Source organism: Rana temporaria, chromosome 9 (genome assembly GCF_905171775.1).
Source record: "Rana temporaria chromosome 9, aRanTem1.1, whole genome shotgun sequence".
Lineage (NCBI taxonomy): Eukaryota > Metazoa > Chordata > Amphibia > Anura > Ranidae > Rana > Rana temporaria.
This window is the reverse complement of record NC_053497.1, coordinates 45,992,330-46,000,010: the sequence shown is the minus strand read 5'-3', so window position 1 is coordinate 46,000,010 and position 7,681 is coordinate 45,992,330. Positions and strand designations below refer to the sequence as shown.

Here is a 7,681-nt window from a genome sequence, read left to right as displayed (position 1 = left end):
CAATTTGAACAGTTCCATTGCCGACAATAGGGTGCACCGGTGTGAATGGTACCTTAAAGGAGTTGTAAATAAAAAAACATTTTTTGCTGAAATGACTGTTTACAGGGTATAGAGATATAATAATTAAAGCGGAGCTCCGGTCAAAAAAAAATTAAAATTAAAAGTCAGCAGCTGCTAACACTGTAGCTGCTGACTTTTAATAAGGACACTTACCCGTCCTAGTCGCCAGCGATGTCGGCCCCCGCCGAGGCCGATACTCGATCCTGGCAGCTCCAGGCGCCGCCGTCCACAGTAAGGGAAACATGCAGTGAAGCCGTTGCGGCTTCACTGCCCGTTTCCTACTGCGCATGCGCGAGCAGCGCGGCGCTTTGTGAATGGGCCGGCTGCTTTCTGGGATACACACAATTCCCAGAATGCAGCGCGCCCCATTCACAAGAAGAAACAGAGTGTAGGAGGAAGAGAATCGACCGCGGTGGATGAAGAGGCAGATTCGGGACTTCCGCATAGCAACAGCTATTTAGGGTAAATAAACTTTTTTTTTTTTAGATTTTTGGTGGAAAGATTTTTTTCAGGGTGGAACTCCGCTTTAGCTGATTCCTTTTAAAAACGATTACAAATAGATAAAAATCAATCATATAATGTACCTGCAGTTTCTAGTTTCGTTTTTGCATGTTGTTTCCTGCCTCTGCTGTACAGAGCCACAGAGCCAATACAGGGCAGTGATGGTTTGGAAAACGAAACTGATTGGTGCTGAGGGGTTTTAGATAGGGTTGTCCCGATACCACTTTTTTGAGACCGAGTACAAGTACCGATACTTTTTTTCAAGTACTCGCTGATACCGAATACCGATACTTTTTTTTTTAATGTCATGTGACAGTGGCGGTATTTTTTTATTTATTTTTTTACACAATTTTTATTTTTTACTATTTATTTTTTACAGTGTTTTTTTTTTTTTTTAGGGGGGGGGTGTCAGTGTGTTTTTTTTATTATTATTATTTACATTTTAATTTTTTAATTATTTATTGCAAATTTTTTTTTCATTCAGCCCTGTTGGGGGGGCTTTGGTGAGATATCAGGGGTCTTAACAGACCTCTGATATCTCACCTTTGAGACAGAGAAAGGGACTAAGGACAGTCCCTTTCTCAGCTGCACTGAAAATGAATGGAGAGGAGACAGAGGCTCCTATCCATTCATAAACTGAAACATTGTAAACACAGGTTACGATGTTTCAGTTATATGAATGAACAGAGTCAGTGATCACTGACTCTTTTCATTTGGAAAAGGTAGGTTCAGCGGCTCCTACCGCCGCTCTCCATCCTGACAGAGGGGGTGGAGGAGGAGGACATGGAGAGTGACACCACTGAGGGGGGACACGGAGCATGGAGGGGGAGAGCGGAGCATGAAGGAGGACAGCTGCGGCACGGAGGGGGACAGCTGCGGCATGGAGGGGGACAGCAGCGGCACGGAGGGTGACAACAGCGGGACAGTGGGGGACAACAGCGGCACGGAATGAGACAGCAGAGGCACGGAGGGGGAGAGCAGCGGCACGGAGGGTGACAGCAGCGGGACAGTGGGGGACAACAGCGGCATGGCTTGGGACAGTAGAGGCACGGAGGGTGACAGCAGCGGGACAGTGGGGGACAACAGTGGCACGGAATGGGACAGCAGAGGCACAAAGGGGGAGAGCAGCGGCACGGAGGGGGAGAGCAGCAGCACGGAGTGTGGGACACAGAGCATGGTGGGGGAGAGCAGAACCCAGGAGGATAGCAGTGGCATGGAGGGGGGACACGGAGCGTGGAGGGGGAGAGCAGAACGGATAGGGGGAACTGGAGGAGGATACAGGAAAAGTCAGGTATCGTGTGAAGTATCGGAGCATTTTCCCCCGAGTACAAGTACTCGGGGGAAATGCTTAGTATCGGTCCCGATACCGATACTAGTATCGTTATGGGGACAACCCTAGTTTTAGACACACAGTAATCACACCTCCTTGATTAGTGACCACAGAGAGAAAGCTCCCAGTACTGTGGTCATCAGGAAACAGACAACCAGGAAGTGTGGAGATCAGAGAAGAATTACAGCAACTTGAGATCAAAAACGAACAATGAGGACATGAAAACAGCAATGCATTAAGGTAAAGGAAGCTATTAAGATAAAAAAAAAATTCCTTTACAAACCCTTTAAACACCTCAGCCCCGGAAGGTTTTACCCACTTCCTGATCAGGCCATTTTTTTTGCGATACGGCATTGCGTTGCTTTAACTGACAGTTGCGCGGTCGTGCGATGCGTTACTCGAATAAAATTGATGTTTTTTTTTCCCCACAGCTTTGTTTTGGTTGTATTTGATCACCTCTGCAGTTTTTATTTTTTCCGCTATAAACAAAAAAAAGAGAAGCAATTTTGAATAAGAAACAATGGGGGTTATTTACTAAAGGCAAATCCACTTTGCACTTGAAATTGCACTCGGAAGTGCAGCCCATAAAGGTGGCCCATAGGTGCTGCCTATCAGTGCCCATCAGTGCCATCTATCAGTGCTCATCAGTAAAGGAGAAAAATTACTTATTAACAAAATTTTGTAACAGAAAAAAACAAAAACAGTGGTGATTTTTTTTTTTAGAAGCCAGCAGCTACAAATACTGCAGCTGCTGACTTTTAAAATATGGACACTTACCTGTCCAGCGCGCCCGCAATGCCAGCAGACTAGGATGAGCAATCGCTCGTCCCTCGGCTGCACCCGCCGCCATCCTCAGTGAGGGAATCGGGAAGTGAAGCGTTGCGGCTTCACTGCCTGGTTCCCTACTGCGCATGAGCGAGTAGCGCGGTGCGCCGTCACTAGTTTCCCACTCTCTCCTGGGAACAGTGTATTTCCCAGGAGACAGCAGGGGGTGCGGGTAGGGGCGTGTCTGCCGCATGAGTTGTTTCCAGAAGTGGGTGCAAATACCTGTCTTAGGCCCCTTTTCACACGGGCGGATAGAATTCAGCTTTTAGCTGTGGATAGATCAAGTTATCTACCGCAGCTAAACTCAGACAATGCTTTCCTATGTCCACATTCACACACTGGCCAGATTCACGTAGGGCGGCGTAACTTTGTGCGGGCGTAGCGTATCTTATTTACGCTACGCTGCTGCAACTTAGAGAGGCAAGAGCAGTATTCACAAAGCACTTGCGTCCTAAGTTACGGCGGCGTAGCGTAAATGGGCCGGCGTAAGCGCGCGTATTTCAAAGTAGGCAGGTCGTGGGCGTGTTTTATTTAAATGAAGCGTGACCCCATGTAGATGCATGGCCGAACGAACGGCGCATGCGCGCACATTCTCAGTATCACATCGAATTTACGCCCTAAGATACGCCGGCTCAATGCCTGTGACGTGAACGTAACCTACGCACAGCCCCATTCACATACGACTTAAGTAAACGACGTAAAAAGATACGCATGGGCTGCGCCACCTAGAGAGCAGCTTTATCTTCACGCCGGCATATGTCTTACGTAAACGGCGTAACTAATTGCGACAGGCGTACGTACGTTCGTGAATCGGCGTATCTTGCTCATTTACATATTCAACGCGGAAATCAACGGAAGCGCCACCTAGCGGCCAGCGGAAATATGCACCCAAAATACGACGGCGTAGGAGACTTACGCCGCTCGTATCTTGGCCGAATTTATGCGTAACTGATTCTATGAATCAGGCACATAGATACGACGGCGCACATTCTGGAGATACGCCATCGTAAGTCTTTGAGAGTCTGGGCCACTGCGTTTAGCAACGGTTTCAATATATAGGATTTGGTGCGGATAGAAAAAATAGATTTTTCTGCGTCCAGGAACAATTTAATGCAGCTATATGCAGTGTTCTAGGTCACCTGCAGATAGTGGCGGCAACAAGGAAAGAAAAACAACAGAAAGCAATGGAACAGTGGAACAGAAATGGCAAGAATGTTCCAACGCAGCTAAACGCAGCCGCACATAAACGCAGCTAATCGCAATGTAAAACTGCAAGTGACCGCTGTGCCAGGATTCTCTGAATTTCAAAATAACAAAATATGTTTTTAACTGCGGCAGAACAGCTGCCCATGTGAAAGGGGCCTTAGGTATCTGCACCCCCCTCCCCCTGAAAGGTGCCAAATGTGACACCGGAGGGGGGGAGGGTTCGAAAAAGCGGAAGTTCCATTTTTGGGTGGAACTCCGCTTTAAATGCCACCAAAAGAAACATTTTAGTTTGGGTACAGTGTTGCCTGACCGCTCAATTGTTATTCAAAGTGTGAGAGCGCTGAAAGCTGAAAACTGTCCTGGGCAGGAAGGGGGTGAATAAGCCTGGTATTGAAGTGGTTAGAAAGATAAGAATATGGGGAGGGGTTTGTAGTCCAAATCAGGGGAGCAGCCTGGGGTGACTACGCTGCTCCTCCATACAGTACAGTGAGGGAGTGTTGTCACCCTACTGGCAGGATCACCCGGTGAAAATAAAGCAATAATAAAGAAAACCTCCAGCCACCACATCTTAGGACTGGTCAGCTGCAATCTTTTTTGTTTCCAATGTTTTTATTGAAAATGTTTACACAATACACAATGAATACATATCATAGTATACATAATACATAAACAACATTCTTAACTGGTTGTCGACCGCCGCATGTACATATACGTCCACAGAATGGCACGTACAGGCATATGGGCGTACATGTACGTCCCCGCCTTTCCGCGGGTCGGAGGTCCGATCGGGGCCCCCCCGGTACATGCGGCGGTCGGTAACCCGCGGGGAGCGATCCGGGACGAAGGCGCGGCTATTCATTTATAGCCGCCCCGGAGCTGAAGAACGGGGAGAGCCGTATGTAAACACGGCTTCCCCGTGCTTTACTGTGGCGGCTGCATCGATCGAGTGATCCCTTTTATAGGGAGACTCGATCGATGACGTCAGACCTACAGCCACACCCCCCTACAGTTGTAAACACACACTAGGTGAACACTAAATCCTACAGCGCCCCCTGTGGTTAACTCCCAAACTGCAACTGTCATTTTCACAATAAACAATGCAATTTAAATGCATTTTTTGCTGTGAAAATGACAATGGTCCCAAAAATGTGTCAAAATTGTCCGAAGTGTCCGCCATAATGTCGGTCAAAAAAAATAATTAATAAAAATGCAATAAAACTATTCCCTATTTTGTAAACACTATAAATTTTGCGCAAACCAATCGATAAACGCTTATTGCGATTTTTTTTACCAAAAATAGGTAGAAGAATACGTATCGGCCTAAACTGAGGGGGAAAAAATTTTTATATATGTTTTTGGGGGATATTTATTATAGCAAAAAGTAAAAAATATTGCATTTTTTTCAAAATTGTCGCTCTATTTTTGTTTATAGCGCAAAAAATAAAAACCGCAGAGGTGATCAAATACCACCAAAAGAAAGCTCTATTTGTGGGGAAAAAAGGACGCCAATTTTGTTTGGGAGCCATGTCGCACGACCGCGCAATTGTCTGTTAAAGCGACGCAGTGCCGAATCGCAAAACCTGGCCTGGGCATTTAGCAACAAAATGGTCCGGGGCTTAAGTGGTTAAAGAGGAGGCTCAAAATTCGACTGTTTATAAGATAAGATATATAATGAACAATTAGTCAAGGGCGAACAAAAACGAAGAAATAAAAAGGAAAAGGAAAGGAGTAGGGATACAGGGAGGGGAAGGAGCTGCAATCTTTTTTAGTTTTTGGGGGGATTAGATTTGTTTTTATTCTGGAGCAAACGTGGTGCAGTTGCCCATAGCAACCAAGCTCACGTCGCCTTGGAGAATAAAATGGGCGGGGAGGAGGGGGGTTCTGATATCCCTGTGGATGGCCTGTCATCCAGAACCATCACTCACATCCCTGCCATCTAAATGACATTTCTCCCTCTGCAGTACTCTTCACGCCACGCCCTCCTGCATTGTTCTCCTTCTGTCAATTAAATTCGTCTCGGCCAATCGCGCCGCGCTGCCTCCGTCCAAGGCGGGGCTTGGAGGCGGGCTCACCAGCGCCGATGTCAATCACCGGCCCTGGCCGGCCAATCCGCAGGCGGAGGCGTGTTCTGTGTGGGGGGCCCCGACGTGCGCGGTGACGTCAGTCTCCAACGCCGAGCGTAACGTGCGACGTGCTGGCGGCGGTGGTTGCCTGTGTGGCTCCCCGGGGGAGTGCAACGGCCTGAGCGGGCGGTAAGTGACAACGGGAAGCGGAGGGACGGGTTCCAAAAGTGGGTGGGAGGACCGAGGACGTCTCCGGTGATGAAGGGGAGCGGCAGTGAGTATGTGGGTGGACAGAGGAGTCACCCCCAACTCTATCTCCATAGCAACCGTCCTGGGGCTGTGCTGTGAGGTAAAGGGGAGCCCAGGGTGGGGGATGGTATAATGGGGTGTGATGTGTGTGTGTCCTGTACAGCTGTGTTAGCCCACCCCTCCCAGTCCTCCCTGTCACTGCCAATAGCACAGCTCCCATCTGTGTCCTCTACACCCCATTCCTCAGCACTTCCTGTGCACAACTACTTCATATCGCTATACAACTTGTGTCAGGTTTTGTTTTGGGGGGTGTCACTTTATATGTACTGGTGGATGATTGTCACCAGAACAGGAAACAGAGGGGCTTATTCACACCTGGGCAACAGAGTTGGGCATCCTGTTCATCGCCTGCCCTACGAGCCGCCACCTCGCCAGTGTAACCCCTACACCACGTCAGAATGTGCCCCTGATGGCAATCTTTGGGGTATCATTACCAGCTTGCTGCATTAGATTTAGTGTGGTGGGGCGGCACAGGCAGGCCGGATAATGTACCCGTGCGTCGTCACCTGTCATCCGTGTTCAATGCGTGCGCTCCCCGCCGACTCGACTTGTATTGTGATTGGACACAGCAGCAGATTTCAGCTGATCGGCTGTGTCCAATCACAGGCAGCGTTCTGTGTTTATGAACATGCAGAACTCTGCGTGCAGTGAACAGCGATCTGGCTGTTGCTTCTCCCAGAATCGCAGGGAGAAAAAACAGCCAGATCAGAAAGTAAAAGCAGCACATATTACACATTGTAAGGCACACCCTTGACCTCTTCATTGCTCCTAGATGTCAACCCCGTCCCAGCCAGTGTCGTTAGTATAGTGACAGTGTATAGTATTGGCACTGATCACTGGATTAGAGTCACTAGCAACATCAGTGTCAGTATAGTGACAGTGTATAGTATTAGCACTGATCACTTTATTAGGCTGCATTCACACCTGAGCGTCGGTCGTTTTTTCGGGAGGTTTGTCGCGCGTATTCATGCTTATTTGCGCGTTTGCATACAGCGTCGTCTGACGTTTTTTATTTTAGCCAATAGGAAAAATGATCATCTTTTCATCACTTGTTGCTATGTTGGTAGATATTTTTAATCTTCTGCCTGGGTGAAAAGTTCTATTGATTAAAGCGACGAAACGCCCGTAGCCTACGCTCGTAGTCGCGCTAGTCGCTTGAATCGAGCGTTTCTATGGGAAATGGAAAGCTCAAATACGCCCAAACCGCCCGATATGCGCGACAAAAAAGGGTCTGGAACTTGTTTGAGCTTCACAGGCGTTCGGCGTCAGGCGTACTGGCGTGCAGATGTGAACCATCGCCATAGGGGATCATGTATTTTTTCCCCTCTAGCGTATTTGAGCGTCGCGCTTCAGGCGACAAAACGCTCAGGTGTGAATGCAGCCTTAG

The 7,681-nt window shown here is 48.2% G+C and overlaps 1 protein-coding gene across 2 annotated transcripts in view; it reads left to right on the top strand.

The window, feature by feature from the left end:
• Positions 1-6,087: 6,087 nt before the first annotated feature.
• SAMD4B (sterile alpha motif domain containing 4B) overlaps positions 6,088-7,681 on the top strand; it is a 60,725-nt gene continuing 59,131 nt past the window's right edge. For both annotated transcript variants that reach the window (XM_040323371.1, XM_040323370.1), the window contains exon 1: positions 6,088-6,174. The gene's annotated coding sequence lies outside the window, so the exon portion shown is untranslated. The remainder of the gene's footprint in view (positions 6,175-7,681) is intronic.